Below are 19,703 nucleotides of genomic sequence, written 5' to 3'. Positions count from 1 at the left end.
TGGTTCCAGACTCTTCATTTTTGAATGGTGACAGTGCAGTTGATTGTTCCCCTGATAAGGCCAGGAGATTGGTTGGGATCCATAAACTTGGATGACGCATATGTCCATGTTCCTGTCACGACCTCTCATCAAATATTTCTGTGGTTTGCCCTACAGGAGGCCCATTATCAGTTACAGGTCCTACCTTTTAGACTCAAATCATCCCTTAGGGTGTTCACCAAAGAACTGGCCCCAGTGGTGGCAATTCTAGATTCAGAGGGCATCTTTGTGCACCCGTATCTACATGACTGTTTGATGTAAATTTCCTCTGCAAAGGTTTTGTTGTCCCATACAGAAAGAGTCCTGGCAATCCTGCATTCTCATGGGGTACTCATCAATCAGGAAAATCTTTCTTAAAGCCATCTGAACATTTAGGGGTCTATTACGATGGCGGGTGGACAAAGACCGCCAGCCATTGCAGTCGGATATGGGACCGCCCGATATGTGTGCGGCGGTCCTGCATGTACAATTAGGAGGCGCCCACCACACTGGCGGGCGCATCCAGCATTTTTTGCATTGCATTGCGGCGGGCGGGGCTGTCAGCAGCACCCACCACAAAAAAGGCATCTGTGCATTTGCATGCATAAAGTTGCAGGCACCGCGCGGTGCTTGCCACGTTGTGCATGCAAATGCAGAAGGGTACCATAGGTAACCCCCATGGGCCCCCTCCACCCACCAATATCCTGGGGGCCCGCAGCGGGCCCCCAACTGCAAAAACGCATGCCTTTCCGTGGTGCCACAGAAAGGCTGGTTCCCGCAGCCATTGTAATATGGATGGCAGTGTCTAGCAGAGACCGCCACCATATTCAACCCTTTTCTGTCCAGTCGACTGGTCGACGCAGCGGAAAAGCTCATCATAATATGTCGGGGTAAATGGGAGGCGGGAGGGAGATTATGTCGGGCGGTGGCGATCCGCCCGACATTGTAATAGACCTCTTAGTCTTCATTGGGGCAACTTTTTGGACTCTCCAGGGTCAAGTTTGTTTGCCAGAAGCTCGGGTGACCAAGCTGCAGGGTCATATCAGGAGTCTACTGACGCACAACAAAAAAGGTGGAATCTCGACTCAGGGTCCATAGAGACATGGTATCAACAATATTTCTGGTTCCCTAGGCTCGGTTCAATCTTTGCAAGCTGGTCACTTGGATTCTGAGAAAGTGAGATCCAGGGTTGCAGGATTTGGCGAGCTCAATTCTTATGTATCTACGGGTGATGAGGGATCTAGCATGGTGGTTAGATTGGGCAAACCTGTTGCGCAGGGTACAACTAGATCCTCCCTCCCTGTGATTCTTACCACAGTAGCCAGTTTGTCAGGCTGGGGTGCCTTGGGAGATGATTTGCAGGCGCAGGGTTGTAGGACTCCAACGATAGCAGATCACTACTACACTGGAGAGAGCTTGAGTCCATAAGTAGGGCTCTTCTTGTGTTCAGAGACCAGTTACAGGGCAGGGAAGTGCTGGTAAGGATGGACAATGTCAGCGCAATGGCATGTATGAATAGACAGGGCTGACTCATTCCAGCAGTCTAGGGAAGATTTCTCGCAAAATGTTTTCATGGGCTCTCTAAGGACCATTCAAATTCAGGGGTCAGCCAATGTGACAGCTGATTTGCTTAGCTGGGAGATTCCTTCGCGAGGGACTTTGCTCTGGATCACTGGTGTGGTCTTTCAGTAGTGGATCTTTTCACGTCCCAGTGCAATGCCGAGGATCTGATATTCTATGTCAATGAGAGGGAGGTTCAGACTTGGCCGGTCGACGCTCTAGCATGTCAGTGGCTGGAGGGCTTGGTGTATGCCTTTACTCCATTTCCTCTCCACAGGTTGTTTTTGGTCAGAGAATAGAAGTTGGGAGCCAAGGTGATTCTGGTGTCTCTTCAGTTGCCATGTGCCAATTGGTTTCCCCTGTTGTTAAAGATGCAGAGGGCTCTAGAGTGGCTTCTCCCGATGGCTCCGTACCCCCTGGAGTTCCCAAATTTGAGGGTAGAGAGTCTACAAAATCTCTGTTTGAAGACCTGGAGTTTGAAAGGAGGGAATTGAAAGGCCAGGGTATTTCAGACTACCTTACAAGCATCTAGGAAGTGGTCTACTCGATGTTCTTATAACTGGCATTGGGGGTCACTTTCCAAATGGTGTGAGATCAGGGGTCTTGATCCTACTAATGTGAGTTTGTCGATGGTAATGGAATTCTTGCAGGATGGATCCAGATTGTGCCTGACAGTGGCCACTTTGAAAGTACAATGGGTGGCAATCCAAGCATTCCGGGGTCCATGGAAGAATTTGTTGGATGAGGGCAGCTTAGTAGCACATCTTTTGAGGGGACTGTCTAATTCTTGCCCAAGGTCAATTAAGTACGTCCCTTCTTGGGACTTGTCAGTGGTTTTCGAGTCCTTGATGTTGGCTTCGTTTGGCCTATGGAGATTGGGAGAGTTGGGAGCCTTGTCTTCTAAATCTCCTTTCTGCACAGTGCTTCCTATCAGAGTTGTGTTGGTACCGGTGCCGGTGCTTACCCCTAAGCTCAACTCTTCTTTTCATTTGCAGCAGGAAGTGATTCCTCCAGAATTTTTCTCTTCCCTAGGTCCTTTGAACGAGGAGAGGTTGCAATGCCTGGATGTCAGGTGGGTGATTCTGGTCTATTTGCAGAGGGTTCAGTCCTTTTGTAGGGTGGAGTCATTATTTGTGATGTTTGGCTTAGCTAGGAAGGGGGATATCCTGCGACAGCTACTTTGAGCAGATGGGTCAGATTGTTGGCCTCTAAGGCTTATGAGGTTCAGGGTCAGGTTCCTCCTTTATCGATTTAGGATAGGTCTACCCAGAGTATGGCGTCTACGGTGGTAGAGCTACAAGAAGTGTCCATTGAGGAAATGTGCCGGGCTGTGACCTGGGCTGAGTCCTCCACGTTTGCTAAGCATTATAGACTTGCTGAGGTCGAATGTATCACTGATGTGTTTGGTAATCAGGGGCTTTCTTCTATGACGAAATAGGAAGAATCCTGATGTTATGTGTCTTAATGCATTTGTGTGTTCAGCAGGCTTTGTCAGTTGTTCAGATTGAATTGCTTGCTACTTCTCATATATAAGGGGAGCAAGCAAAGGAATGGATGAGGATGGTATGTCATAATTACATACCAGTAATTGCATTACTCTACATCCTATTTCCTCACTTGCAGCCATGATCCCTTCCACCCTCCCAACAGAGCAACTGACAATTGTGCTGGTTGGAGCTTGTTGCTTACAGGAGGTGTGATGGGGGGGCTTTTATGCAAATAAACTGAGTGGGATTGGTGTCTGGGGAGGCAGGATGCCTCACATGTAAAGGCTGCAAGCAAGGGAATAGGACTCATAGTAATGCAATTAATGGTAAGTAAGTATGACATTACTGGGACAGCCTATTTGTACTATTTTACTATAAAAATCAGAAATGAATTTGGAAATTGCATTCAGTAATTGATCTATTTAAATCCTAGTTTAGATGTATATTCTGGCAGATGTAAGCCTCCTTTTAATGTACCAAGTTATGTACTACACAAAGAGCAACAGTTAACTGATAAATACTTAAACAATAGTGTTAGTTTTGTTACAGTCGGTTTAAACATACAAGACTACAGAAAAATCTGATGATTCGAGTAATTTTCTGACTTTTTCAATACTCACAAAATTCCCCAGGATTTAGTGTTAAAATCTATGCAAATCATACATTTCTATATGTCCTCATTCTCCTTCAAAACTCCTCCTAAAGACTATCTGCAGCAAGGTCAATCTACATGGGTACATCCAGTAAATGTGTGCATTCACAGAAAAAACGTTTGTCTTTTTCCTCCACAGGAAAAACATTTTTCTCCACAGTGTTAACTCATATTATTCATCCATTACAATTTGGGGTGTTCGCCTCCATTTACCACCAGGGAAACAAACTCACTCCTGAGTTTTGCAAGAATAGTATTGCATTATTTAACTGGACACTAACAGCATGCCAATAACTAGGATCTTCCCACAAAATTATGACTCAGAGTAATTCTGTTTTTTGTACTCCCACCCTGCAACACACTCTTTATCGCTCCTCTTTATCGATCTTACATTGCAAAGTTTGCTTTAATATGTTTTATTTGTCACCACAAATACCCGCAGATCACTATTCTGTGGATCAAGATCTCAAATTTGTAAAGATATTTGAATTGTTTCTGTATTGAAGCTCATGTGCAAATAAAGTATGGGAATGGGATTCACAGACAGCAACATGCTCCAAGGCAAACGTTCTGGACTCTCAACTCCTTTACATTAATGTCTGCAGAATTACCACCCACATCTTAGGCATCTACAATGGAGTCTTCTCCATGGCGACTTAAACTAATAACAATTTGTCCTGACAAAGTGACTGGACCATACATATCTACCCTACGTCCCAGTATCTGTTGTATGCAGTCGTTTTAATGCAGCTGCAATGTTCAGCTGGGGAGCAAAGGAGCGCTGTATTCCCTGAACAAACAATAATAAAAACGAATAATTATAATGACTATTTGCATCGTGCGCGCCTCAAAATGAATTGTTCTTAAGCATTGAAATGCCACTCAACACAATGGTACTAATTTTAAAAACCTTCAATAGAATAAATCATAGTTGCATTACAACACATGACTCCACGTGGGCTATATTACAAGCAATGAGAGTCTTAAAGACTGAAAATATGTAAGATGCTTCCTTGTGCTAAGAGGAGATGGTATTATTATAGAACTCAAACTTGCTGAGACAAATTTGCTTGCCATGTTTCTATGAAGGACAAAAAGTATTATGTCGTATGTGTGTGATATTATGTGTGTCATTTAGTCGACAAATCTTTTAATGATTCCTTTTTTTTTACAGATTTCTTGGTTGAAAACACACATAATTATCTCAGTAGTAAGACTCAGCCAAATACCTCTTAATTTTAAGAATGAACCCATGCATACAAATTCAACTTATTGGGTGTCAACATGCCTAAAACAAGCAGAAGTTAGCATTCACTTCCTTTTTAGGTCTCGCCTGTCGATGCGCATGCGCATCGAGCAAGCGAGACTATAGGGGCTCATCGACTCTTTATCTAACTTGCAAGGAATCGTGGCGATTCCTTGCAGTGCCCGTGACTTTTAAGCTCAATGCGCATGTGCATTGAGCTTAAAAGCGCGTGCACAGCCGCCCGCATTCCTCCGACACCTTTGAAGTGAAGCTTAGCTTCACTTCAAAGGCCCGGCTTCTTCACACCCACATGCCGCTCTGCCCCGCTCCGCCCCCTCCCCTGAGTCATCCTGCCTGCCCCTTCCCGCCGTGTCGCATTTCTCCTCCCCCCTCCCCTCTCTTCCCTCCGTCTTGTTAAGTAGGCGAATATAGCGTACCTCCAGTAGAACTATGCACCAAAAGTGCGGCTATATTTACACGGGATTCGTACTTTGTGCCAAAAGCTGTATTTTTAGACTGCTAATGACATTCTCTTTATGCACAGGATTTGCGTGACATTAGCACGTCCATTTCGATTCTTTTCCAATTGGTTATCCATCATTGTCAAGAGCAGGCATATGCAGTATGTTAATATTTACATCCACTAGAACCTTTATTTGAAAAATAATCTTTTAGTTCACATAGCGCTTCATTCCTCACATCTGCCGTTTCTAAGCACTGTAAAGGACAGATAACACTCTCACACGATTTATGCTGCTCTATTTACTGGCCTCAGAAGAATGCACGGTTGAGAGGACAGAGCCCGAATTCGAATCAGTAACCCGCAGGAGACCGCATTTGTTTGCAGACAGCGTTCAACTCATTGAGCCACATAGGCACTATAAACGCAATATCTTTCACTCTGCTACCTGGAAAAGAAGGATCACTGCGGTTCATAACCCACATGCCGCTCTGCCCCGCTCCGCCCCCTCCCCTGAGTCATCCTGCCTGCCCCTTCCCGCCGTGTCGCATTTCTCCTCCCCCCTCCCCTCTCTTCCCTCCGTCTTGTTAAGTAGGCGAATATAGCGTACCTCCAGTAGAACTATGCACCAAAAGTGCGGCTATATTTACACGGGATTCGTACTTTGTGCCAAAAGCTGTATTTTTAGACTGCTAATGACATTCTCTTTATGCACAGGATTTGCGTGACATTAGCATGTCCATTTCGATTCTTTTCCAATTGGTTATCCATCATTGTCAAGAGCAGGCATATGCAGTATGTTAATATTTACATCCACTAGAACCTTTATTTGAAAAATAATCTTTTAGTTCACATAGCGCTTCATTCCTCACATCTGCCGTTTCTAAGCACTGTAAAGGACAGATAACACTCTCACACGATTTATGCTGCTCTATTTACTGGCCTCAGAAGAATGCACGGTTGAGAGGACAGAGCCCGAATTCGAATCAGTAACCCGCAGGAGACCGCATTTGTTTGCAGACAGCGTTCAACTCATTGAGCCACATAGGCACTATAAACGCAATATCTTTCACTCTGCTACCTGGAAAAGAAGGATCACTGCGGTTCATATAACGTCACTAATAACTAATGTCACTGAGGCGCGCTTTGTAGGAAAGGCAGATGCTCGGCTAACTACTAAATCAGTAACCCGCAGGAGACTGCATTTGTTCGCAGGCAGCGTTCAACTCGTTCAACTCATTGAGCCACATAGGCACTATAAACGCAATATATTTCACTCTGCTACCTGGAAAAGAAGGATCACTGCGGTTCATATAACGTCACTAATAACTAATGCCACTGAGGCGCGCTTCGTAGGAATACCCTTGGGAAAGCGCTGCGAAGGGAGAAGCCCGGCTAACTACTTTGGTTTTGAAAGTTGCAAAGCATAGTTCCGAGTCCCTGACCAACAGTCTGATCCACGCTGAGTTTTGTCATCTGAGTTTCTTCCTCATGCGACTAAAAGACAGACGTGAGCTACTTGTGAATCTGGCGCCTAGACACTCTTCAGGTGGCGATGTGTGTATATATAGTAGGCATGCATACCTAAATATTTCACTTAAAGTGTTATCGAACCAGGAAACGAACGATAATATATTAGTAAATCATAATTATCGTAATAATGCTACTACTAGTAGTACTAATAATAATGCTCCAAATTGAGAAATATTTAATCGTGCAATAAGTTAAGATGCATAACTATTTTGGGGAATATTTTAAATCTGAGAAATTCTTAATTCGTTTTTTAAGTGTACCGATATTTTTATACGAGCCCCTTTATTTCTCACTGGTGAAAATTTTCAGGAGGCTATGCCACTTTTGCGGATTCACAGCAGGGCAGCTGAGTTTGTTGCGCATCTGTTGCTGACTCGTGGGACCATATTAGACAAGCATTTGCAATGCATTAGGTCTCGCATTTGTCGAGTTTAAGCTATTGGCATTGTAAATGACCATGCCTTTTATTTATGTTTTAAAAACGAAAATAAAAAGGCAATGTCATTTATAATGTTAATAGCTCAAAGTTAAAAAGCACTAACTCTAATGCTGCGAGACCTATTGCATTTCCAATGCTTGTTTCAACTTGATCACTTTCACTTAATCTGTTTTGAAACATTTTAAGGAAGCCCTATAATCCTGCATTTAGAACTATCAAGGGTACTGGTGCTGTAATTTTCTTTGGTAGAATATGAACAAAGTTTAAATTGATTGGCTCTGTCACAAACTGTTGTACAAGAACGTTAGATCCTAACTTAGTTAAAACAGCTCTGACTAGAATAGATTAGTCTATGAGTAGATGAGTCAATGCAACTTCAAGCTAGCATACAAAATCAAATAAACTGAGCCCACCAAGGAGGTAAAATAACTTAATATTATTATAGAAACTACCATTGTATGTTATGGGGGTACTGGAGGAAACTCCACCTCAGTTTTGCAAATAAACCGATTTTGTGATAGCAAACACATTTTATTTTATTAGACAGCAAACTAGGAAGGGATATACCTCTGCTGACAATTCACTAGTCCTCAGAAAACTACACTTGGTGGTGGCTCAGTAAAAAGTAAAGTTTTTAATCGTGGGGAAAACAAAGGAAAATGTATTTGACAATGAAAATAGTAAGGGATATACATCTGCTGACAATTTTCTAGTCTCCAGACAACTACGCTTGTTAGTTGGTCAGTAAAGAATGAAGCTGAAAATTGTGGTGATGAGCACAGTATTCTGCATAGACATAACTATAGTCAGAAAGATCAAATCTTTTATTCTACTACAGATTAAGAGAACATCTTTCAAAAACGTGTAGCTCTGCCATGCAAGAAGGAAAGTACAGAAGGCTGGAAGATCTCCAAAAAAGGAGCCAGAGTTAAGTGCTTCCTCTCATTCATCATCTACGAGGGAGAAAGAAACATTCAACTCTAAAAATAAAAATTGACAAAAAAGTCTAACTACGGCAGAAATAATTACCTGCTGCACTAGAACCATTCTGTCCTAAATGGTGCCCAACCAAAGAGAAAAGGACAATAGTTTAAGTGATACACATAGATCAAGTATGAGACTAATGACAACAATCAACTTTAGTTTAAATTGTTTGTATGTCTGCGGGTTGAGGAAAACCATTAAGTTTTATGAAGGCCCTCACCCACCAACCTAGTTGGTGGCATGCTTCTTCATCGGGCCCCACCCGAGGTACCGAGTGTACCTCAGGTGTGCTTCGACCCCAGATTACTGCGGAGCGGGGTTTTTGGTTCGTGGGGGTGCTGTGAGGGTGCTCTGAGTGAGGTTTAAAATACTGTCCTGGGTGTCCCAAAAACAGTTTTAATGGTGGGCCCCAGGCAGTCAATAAAAACAAAGGCTTTCAGACGTGCACGGTAGGCTTATGGCCTCCGACGTCCTGGCCGGTCAACTAGTTTCAGCCAGGCCTTTTCTTCTACTGGCTTTCGTAAGGACCTTATATGTGTAGGGTGTTACAGGGATTTGTATGAGTTTGTCAGTGCCCTGCGTGTAAAGCACACACTACGGTGCTTATATGTGCAAGAGATGTTTCCTCTTGAGTTGTACCTGTGGGGGGTAAAAAAGGACAGACATAACATTTAAGTCAAGGCTCCTTGTAGCATGCTAAAAGCATTCAGTGAGGCCGTTCTGGGTGTCTAGAGGTGATTCAGTCATTAAAAACGAAGGCTCTTTCCTCAGTATGGGGCCTTAAACATTTAGGGGCTTATTCCGATGTCGGACGGACCTGAGTCCGTCCGACATCGGCCAGGAGCTGTAACGGACCAACCTGCTGTCGTCGGTTACAGCCCTGCTAGTACGATGCAACTGAACAGGGTTCGGTCGCATTCGTATACTTTACAATGCAAGCATCGACTCCGAGCTGAATGCATGACTGCATTGTAGAAAGCAGGGGTGCCTGCCACCGGGTGCAGGGATAAAAGGAGGGGCACCATAGGTTCCCCCAGGCCGCTTTCTGGCAGCCTCACCCCCATGGGGGCCCTGCTGGGGACCCCCAGAGACAGCTTCCGACTGCCTTTTCATGCCGGACAGACCGGCACGAAAGGCAGTGAAAAGCTGCCATCGTACTCCCTCGTCGTAAAGAGGCGACCGGGGGAGTACTGAGGGATTTCCGGACTGCGGACAGGCTCTCCGAGCCTGTCGTCCGCAATCCGGAAATCTGAGACAGATTCCTTTCCGACTGAGCCCATCGAAATGGCTCGGTCGGAAAGGAATCCGGCCGGCACTGACCGATGCGGTCGGAAGGACTCCGAAAATGGTTCGGAGCCCTTCCGGCCGAAGTCCGAATCGGCCCCTCAGAGTTTAGCATACAGAGTTCTTTGTCACAAAGGTGTCTCTTTTGCCATCTTTTAAAAGCATTGTTGTTAGGCTTTTGCTGTTTTCAGTTTCTATTTTTGGTAAATTGTGGTGCAGTTTTTTCAATGTTTTCCAGTGATTTCAATGCCTTACATTTTGTTAGGTGCAATGAAAGAATATAGAGGAAGAAATATCGAAACGTGGGTCAGGAATATTGATTTTAGGTAAGTAATATTGATTTGAAAATATTTTTAATATCGTTTGTAAAAATATAGTTGTTAAAAATATCAATGTTTTATTAATGTTATGTATTTTAGTATATCATTTATGTGTGATGTTTGTTTTTTTGTTCAAGAATTGTTTGTATTTGTATTATATGTGTTAAAATTTTAGTAGTTATGAATTTATTTTTAATTTAATTTAGTGTTTTTAGTTCCATAGCAGGTTGTGGATTTATAGGGAAATAGGGTGGGAAGTAATTAAATTATATAAAATGTATTGATTATTTATAGTAGTTATTAATGTTGTTTAATTGAATTTTGCGTTTTTAGTTCCGTAGCAGGTTGTGGGTTTATAGGGGAATAGGGTGGGAAGTAATTTAATTATATAAAATGTATTGAATAATTTATATTTATTAATATGTGTTTAATTGTGATGTCATTGTGTTAAATGTGTTAAATATTTATTAACAATTATTTAATAATTAGTTGTTAATTCAAATTAAATAATTAGTAATTAATTATGGTAATTGTGTCATTACTTTTAGATGTGTGTTGTGGTGTTTATAGGTGTAAATGGTGTGAAGGGAGGAAAGTAATTTATTTTTACTTGATGAATTATTAATCAGTTGTTAATTTTAATGAATGATTTAGTAATTAATTATGGTAATTGTATAATTAATTTTAGGTGTGTGTTGTGGTGTTTATAGGTGTAAATATTTTTAGCGATCAATTATTAATTAGTTGTTAATTTAAATTAATTAATTAGTAATTAATGATGGTAATTGGGTAATTCATTTTAGGTGTGTGTTGTGGTGTTTATAGGTGTAAATGGTGGGAAGGGTGGGACGTAATGTATTTTTTATTGATGAATTATTAATTAGTTAATTAATTTAAATTAATAAATTAGCAATTAATTATGGTAATTGTGTCATTCATTTTAGGTGTGTGTTGTGGATATTATAGTGGTAAAGAATGTGTACTCAATTAATGTTTTTTTTTAATAATGGTATATTTTAAATTAATTATAAATTATGTTAATTATGGAAATACCTGTAAATAAAAATGTTGATTTTTTTTATGTATGTGGTGTGATACGGTAGGAAACAAATACATTTATAATTTAAATAATTTGTTTGTTTGTTAATTTTTGCTCCTTTGAAATAAATATTGTTTATAAATGTATTTATGCATTTGATATATTTGTACCTTTTTGTTAAATGAAATTAACATTGTAGTATGTGTGCTTTTTATATGTTTAATATATTTAATTGTATATATCTAAAATATTGTTTATTTATTTTTAAGATTTAAAAACAAAAATGTTTAAATCTTATTAGTAATTTTTGTTTATCTGCTATACAACACTTTCTGTACTGTTGCACTCACTGGAGTGGGAATAGTAATTTTTACCCCACCTCTATCCAATACTTTCCCTATTGTTGCACTCGCTGGAGTGGGAATAGTAATTTTTACCCCTATGCTTTCCAATACATTCCCTACTGTTGCACTCAGTGGAGTGGGAATAGTAATTTTTACCCTTCCGCTATCCAGCACTTTCCCTACTGTTGCACTTACTGGAGTGAGAATAGTAATTTTTACCCCTCCGCTTTCCAGCACATTTCCTACAGTTGCCCTCACTGGAGTGGGAATAGTAATTTTTACCCCTCCTCTATCCAATACTTTCCGTGCTGTAGCACTCACTGGATTGGGAATAGTAATTTTTACCCCTCTGATATCCAACACTTTACCTACTGTTGCACTCTTTGAAGTGAGAATAGTAGTTTTTACCCCTTCACTATCCAGCACTTTCCCTACTGTTGAAATCACTGGAGTGGGAATAGTAATTTTTACTCCTCCGCTATCTTATACTTTCCCTACTTTTGCACGTACTGGAGTGGGAATAATAATTTTTACCCCTCTGCTATCTAACACTTTCCCTACTGTTGCACTCACTATAGTGGGAATAATCTTTTTTTCCCTTTCGCAATCCAACACTTACCCTACAGTTGCACTCACTGGAGAGGGAATAATAATTTTTACCCCTCCGCTATCCAATATTTTCCCTACTGTTGCACTCATTGCAGTTGGAATAGCAAATGTAATTATTTTGCTATCCAACACTTTCCCTACTGTTGTATTTATTGTATTGCGAAATGTATGTTCTAATTTAGTTTTAATAGTTTAATGCTTTAATTAAATATAGAATTTTTTTATTTTAAATTATTGATATATGTATATATTTTATTTTTATATAATTGAAAAGTTTAATCAAATAAAGATAATAGTTCAATTATTTTAAAGTAAATATATGTATATGTATAAACTATTATGTTTGCATGTTTATATTTTTTTAAATAAAGTTACATTTTTATATTTAGTTAAAATGTATATTACATGTTATTTATTTTGTTAAAGATAATATTAATATGTTATATATGTATTATATATTATTGTATTTTATTCATATTTTTAAATCTATGTTTTACATCTATATTTTTAACTTCAATATTTGTATTCAATATTTTTGTACTTACCTGGTTAAGTATAGGGAGTCGATACTTTTACAATGTATATTCTCGATATTTTTACCATCGATATTCAATCAGTGAATCGTTTTGTTATTATTATTGCTTGCTTTGTGCACTGATAGTGCATGGTATATAGACAATGTCTGTACAGTGGATATGAGAGGTCCAAATACGTTTTTACAAATCAAACTTATTGTAGTACACCATACAATACTTCTTCGGTGAGTCTTTGGTCAAGAGCCCTCGCTCTTTCTGTCCCTGTAAACTTTTATCTGTGAAAAGGCCCTCGCAATATTGGCACTTGAGATGGGCAACGCCAATTAAGCCAGTAAACAATTTGCTAATTATGGCCTCTGACACAACTTCCCATGCCAATGCTGGTGCACCTGAAGATTGGGATCCTCTGACACAGGTTCTGCAGCATATGCATTGAACTGGGTGTATATGCCCCCAGAGTTATTGAAGTGGTCAAAAGTGAAGCAGTACTTTTCAAAGCCCGGAGAAAATCCCCTTTTGCGGAAGGGATCTAGAACTTGTGCAGAGTACCACAGTGAGGCTTCATTGACTTCAAATGCCATGGTTGGTGAAGGGACATTTCTATGCATCATTACAAGCCATTTCACATGCATTGTAAAATAAAATTTCCTGAATTGCTCCTTAACATTTCTTTGCTTACCAAGTGGCAAGCATTCTAACATGAAACACGTTGCAGTGCCAAAGTCACTAAAAGTGTTGCCCAGCCTACTCTCAAGGTCATGTTTAACATCTACACCAATTATGCTGAACACTTGGTAGACCAGGGTGTTTTCAGACTCTAGTTTTTTGATTATGTCCACTACACCAGTCGTGTCTTCCTTTAAAAATCCAAGAATGCAATAGAGTGCACTTTTTTCACATCACTATGAATATGCAAATGAAGATCCTCACATTTCTTGCCTTTGGCATCATCACTAACTGGAAAATTCTGTAAACGGTCACCACATGGATAATATAGCATTCATAGCTTCTAGGACTGAGAAACACGGGCTAAATGATACAGTTGGGATGACACAAAGGACAAAATGAGAAATATTTGCATTCAGGTTCCCATGCATAGTGAAACAGTGCACCAGAATGGACTACAAAGTCAATAGCAATCTTTACTAACTCTGAAGTCTGTAAAGATGCTTTCAGCATACCATCTAGCAAGTGGCAAGGATCTCTTACAGGGAAGCACTTTATATCAGGTATTGATTTTGACAGATCATCACAAAACTTTTTCATATACGTAACTAAATCACTTCAAATACAAGCAACATCACTCCAATCTTTGTTCAACTTGATAAGAACTTTTTGCAGCAGCATTCCATGTTTTCCAAACGTCTGGTGTCATGTTTTCACTACTATCCCAGATGTTTGGTGACAGCATTCTTTTCACCTATACCAGTCAGTACGCCTATGTTTAAAGCCTGAGGTGTTTGGCAATCCACCTACTATTAATACTGACTTGCTAGAAAAGCAGGCTGATGTATCCAAAGGTTTTACCAATTCTATGTCTGAGGGTAAATGTGATGGTACATTTAGGAAAAAAGTCCTATGAAACCAGCCATTTTACTTATCAGTGAAAGAATCAAACCTAGCTAAAATATCAAATATCATTTTGATATTTTCTGATTCTCTACAGTTTATAAAATAATTAAATAAGACCTAAAACAAGCTTCTAAACCCTGCATGTTTAGACCAAAGACCACAAAAATTAAAAGTAAGTAGAACCAATATTGTAGTGACATCCATAAACAGCAAAACTCAAGCAGAATAATGTTAGCCAAGTCTTTCCGGCTATCTTGTATAGCAAAGTTACATTGTATTGGCCCCTTCAGGAAGAAATACAAATTTACTCTTTGATTCTCCTTTTCTTTCTTTGAAAGGCATTTAGTTTGCGGCTGTGCAGGTGTTTATCATTGTTTATATGTTTTACACTGGTGAGGGCTATTTCTTTTATGGTGTAAAGTTTTATCAGGTATTATAGGTTTAAACCTAAACCAGGATAGCCAAATTATAGTCGATAGCACTTCTATGCCCTGTCCTTCAAACTCCATATTAGGTTTTAGTTCTTATGGTCACAACCAAGTTTGCATCAACTGTTAGAACCCTCCCAATCCTCTTCTTTTATGCCATTGCGATGTAATGGGATATACATTAAGCATTAATCTGCTAATAATCCAAGGAAATGTTGGACAGTGCTGTGAAACTGTGTGTACTCTGGCACAGTATGATTTCATTGTGGAGGAAATGATGCTCGTCTCACTAGCTGAATTATTGTAAGAATTATTGCTCCAGAGCCACCCACTGTATATTTGTGGTGTTTACTGTGGTAGCACATTACTACTGCACATGTGTGCAACAGACATTTGCGTTCAGCCATTGAGGCACAGGCAAATCAATGAATGGCGTATCAAGAACGGTCATATGGAGACTGGTTATTCTCTAGACCACAAATATGGAAATATAATGCATCCTTCTTTTGGTTGCAGCACAATATACATGGTTTATTATAAGGTTATCAACCACCAAAGACTACTTGCGACTTCCAACAAAGAAAATAACTCTAAAACTCAAATTTCCTGAGCACTTTATGTGATTGGCGGGTTAACTGACAGCACATTACGGAATAGAAACTATGAGTAGTGTGCAGTATAAACAGTCTTAACAACTTGAGGGTAAAAGAAAGGAGACTATATTGAAGATTAGCTTTTACTAGCAGCCAAAGAAGGTTACTCAAGAATAGCTTGGCATCTTTTCTCCCCTTTTTACCAGAAGTGGCATGACATTTTGTGCTGCTAATGGCTTTTTCATTGCTTCCACATTTTCATCTAAGTATAGGATGTTGTAATCATCTAGGGGAGGAGCATTGGTTCACAGTTCTTGGACTGTGCATTTAAAATGCTTTAATGGTGTTTAATACTTGGTTTGCATTGTTTTTCATTTATTATTTTCACTCTGACAATGATACATTCGATCTTTTCGTTTTCTGTTGTCAGTTTGCTTGCAATAAATTGTCATCTTAATTTATTTAACCCCTTCAGTGCTGATGACGGCTCCCAGTCGTCATCAGTTACGGTGGGCGTGTACTGATGACGGCCGGGAGCCGTCATGACCACGCCGCGATCGGAATGTGCCGCACAGGCACGTAATTCTGGCCGCAGCCAGGGGGTTAAACACTGAGATAGGAGTATATTTCATGTTGTGTTAATTATTTTTAGGTCTGGCCTAGAAACTGATTTAGTGATCTCACTGTATCAGGTTTTCCAAAACATTTATTCTTTAAATGCACACAGATACAGATATATAGGTTTTGGGACAACCCTCTTTATCAGTTGGTTTATAAGAAATTCACAGTTTTTTTACTCCCACCACAGCCAAGAGCATGAGGTAATGGGTCACCACACTGAAATCCCTGTCTCTCTTGCACTGTGAGTGACAGTACTTTCCTGATCAGATTCACTCTCAAACCACAACACGTTTGCACTTCAGTGCAAGGTTTGGTGTGCCAGCTGCTAGGCCACTCCATTATTTTATTTTTGTTTACAGTTTTTGCATATTGTTTAGGTGTGCAAATAAATAAATTATTAAATTGCACGCTAGCCAAAGCCAGCCCTTTTAGCTTTGTCAGTGCTTGTTTTATGGTAATTGGGTGTTTTCAGCATCTTTTTTGGAAGCGGCATCCTTGTTGACTAATTATCACCTCAAAAACTCCCATACCTTCTGAATTATCCCAGAGAGAGTGAGGATTCCAAAGTATCCCACAGGACGGCACGTTCCTGTGGCATTCTTTGTATATTATCTTTGGCTGTGTGTTGGCAACCTAATGAAATCCATAATACTGACTTGCAGCATACCTCGGGTGTCTCCATTGGGTCTTCATTGTTTAATTAACCCCAGCATTTTGTAGGGAAATTGGCTAAATTTTCCCCTCATAATTTGGGATGCATGTAATAATGTTGCCACCATGTGCCTGCTGTAAGCATTACAGAGTTAGTATTGCCAATGCTTGATTTATGATCGGGCCCTTGCAAGTAAGGCTTGGTTCAGCTAAAAGAGCTATAATGGATTATCCCTACAGTTGTGACCATAAACATTAGACACGGATGGCCCATTGTATTAAAGGCTTTGGCTTTATCTAGTAGGGCTTGCAGAACATACACTCCAAAAGGTCATATGTCAGTCCGAAACCTAATGGGAACCTATTGGAGAGATTAGCAGCCTGCAGGTGTAGTGTAAATGGAGCTTATATTTTTCTCTCACCTTTGCCAAGAAAAGACATTGGAAAACTAGTCACTTACATTTCAGACTTTGATTTCCTCTATGTTATAGTGGAACATTTCACAAAATGTATGTGTCATGCAGTCATGTATCTCGGTATATATCTCCTGCTAAAAAAAATTTCTAAAGGAGTTATATTGTAACTGACTAATAGGCTTATTGTTTCAACAACATATTTTTACCACCTAATAGCATTTTAAGCAAATTTCAGATGAGGCCATAATCTAAGATATCATATAAATAGTAAATGAAGAAGTGAGTTGCCAAAATGCAGTGTCTTCACAATAGCTCTGTCAAGTGTTTTTATCCCCATTATTAAAATTGCTCTAAGTACTTCTGTAACAGTGCATAGCTGAGTTACAATCTTTCTAAATATCTTCTCGGCCTCTACTTACTTAGGTATTTTCACCAAATCTTTCTCCTAAGGTGTGACAAAATATGACAAATTCATTTCTAAATTCAACTGAAAGGCTTCAGTGATCTGCCAACTATCCTATTTCAGCGCCAGGACACTCTAGTCTGAGTAGCTATGTGCTATACTAAATCAGCTCATTCCTTCATTGCTTCATGACTAGTTCTGGGGAGAAACGAGCTACCCTCCACACAGCCCCTTCAGATCTCAAAATGACAAATGAGGAGATAAAAATACCATTAAGGACCTCATTACAAATTGCTCATTATTTAGTGCGAGGATCCTGGAGCCAGAATCTATGATTCCAGATGGTACTCCCACATCAAGTATCCTAGGCTATTTCAGCTAGAATGCAGAATACCATACGAATTTTGAAATGTCGGGACCTTTTCCCCAATAAATCCCTCCATCAGGATCGAACAACCACCTGTTTTGAGGACGTGGTGAAGGGTGGCTAGTGGATTGCTGAGGGTCAGGACCTGAGGGTGACGGGGTAGGGACGGTAAAGCCAGGACAGGGCCATGTTGAGGGTGCTTTGTCTTCTCTCTGTGATGTTCAGTAGCAGTTCTGGGGCAAATGTTTGCCTCTGCCTGCAGTCCGTGTCCACAATATCACCGGGTGTGCATCTGCACCTGGTTAAACTGAGTCCGGTGCTTCTGGAGCAGAGATTTGCAAGCCCAGTATTTGCAGATCCAATAATCACAGCTCTGGCAACACCCGAGCACACAAAATCACCGGAAGCTTTATACCCATCGGGATACAGCCCTGAACATCTTATAAAGAGGCCTTAGTTTGTATGACTCATCTGATGTTTTGCACAACTGCAAACTGAACATACCAAATACTAAACTTGCTTATATAGGGGAACCCACTATGTTGACACTTTAAGATATTTCATAGTTGGACTTAGAGGGTAACTAGTACCACCAATGCACAACACAATTCTGTTATTTTACATATTTTTCACATGAAAGATAAAAATATCACTGAGTATACATTATGGTTCAAAATATGAACAAATAAAAAGTGCGATAGCAATTAAGACACTGCTGCAGCCTATTTTCTTTCTTGAAATTCAATTTTACATTTCAGCTAAATTGAGAGTGAAATGAGATTTATTGTACTTAATCTCATGCATATTTAATTTGCTTAACCTACCAAAGTCAGCATCTACATTCCGAACTCTAAAACGGGAACCCCAGACTTGATGCTGTTAATAACCCTTAATTATCAGCCTAAGCAAGAAAAACCTCAAACTTGCTTTTATCTGGTTGGTAGCATCAGCTTAGCAATACATGTCTTGCATATTAGGCAACGCTACCTTTCATATTCTAGCACAGCTCGGTATGTTATTCTTTTGAAAACCTACATAACTTGAATACAGAAAATAGATACATAATCCAATTGACAAATCTCCTATTTTGCTAAGAAATGACGTTTTGGCATGGTAATCCTGGTTCTTAACAATGCGAGGCTTGTTCTGGCATTCAGACAGCACTGCACTTCCTGATCAGGAAGTAGATATTCTATTTAAATGACGGGCGGATTGTAATATGATGTGCAGGTTAAAGTAGGTAGACACATAGCATGCTCACTCATTACCTTCATGAGTGCATGATTTAAAAAACAACTAATTATGATTAAGGCTCCCAGTTTTATGGTATTTACATTTTTGTCATTTCCATCTGTATTTATCCATATTCATTTTACCTGTATTTATCCATATTTATTTTAGGTTTTCTGAAAAAATTAAGCTGAAATGTGTATATTTCTACATTTATTTAACCAGTTAATGTACACTTGTGCCTGAACGCCTGGCAGGTTTCAATGATATATACACACAGAGATGATAAAATACGCCATAATAAGAAAACATGCAATTTTTAGTATGAAGGTTGTGCAAATCTACAACTGTTTACGGCTCTTTACTAAAATTCCTTTATTTTTAAAACCTTTGCCTGTCAATTCGCACTGCTATTGGCCTGGCAGTTATGACTGACAACATTTAGAATCACTCAAAAACAACTCAATGTCCGTTTTTATCCACAAATAAAAATAAATACAGACTAGAAAATAAATGTTTTTCTGTTTGTATTTATCTGTAAAAATCTGTAAAAATGGAAAACAGGGAGCCTTAATGTTGATGTAAATTACTGGACCATCAATAATTCTGGAATGGGGAAATATAGGGCCATCATGAGTTGGACCCTGGGAAGTGGAGAAAAAAAAAGAGACATTTGTTTTACTGCACAGACTATAACAGGTCATTCCCTATTTTTAGATCATTTGCTATCTGGAAATTGTTCTTTTTGCTGCTGAAAAGTTCATTGCTCCAGGGGAGATGGATATGGTGTCCCCGGCTCACTTGTAATCCTGATGTGGGCAGTGACTCTGTTTACGAGTCATATTGGGGTTACCACTATGCTTTGAGCTGCTGTCTTTTTAATTCAGTTTTCACCTGTAGAAGCCCAGCTT

At 39.8% G+C, this 19,703-nt stretch overlaps 1 protein-coding gene across 1 annotated transcript in view; it reads right to left on the bottom strand.

The window, feature by feature from the left end:
• Nucleotides 1–19,703, bottom strand: part of COL24A1 (collagen type XXIV alpha 1 chain) — a 979,161-nt gene that overhangs the window by 657,057 nt on the left and 302,401 nt on the right. The gene's annotated exons all lie outside the window — the stretch shown is intronic.

Source organism: Lissotriton helveticus, chromosome 1_1, assembly GCF_964261635.1.
Source record: "Lissotriton helveticus chromosome 1_1, aLisHel1.1, whole genome shotgun sequence".
Classification (NCBI taxonomy): domain Eukaryota; kingdom Metazoa; phylum Chordata; class Amphibia; order Caudata; family Salamandridae; genus Lissotriton; species Lissotriton helveticus.
This window is presented reverse-complemented; position numbering and strand designations above follow the sequence as displayed.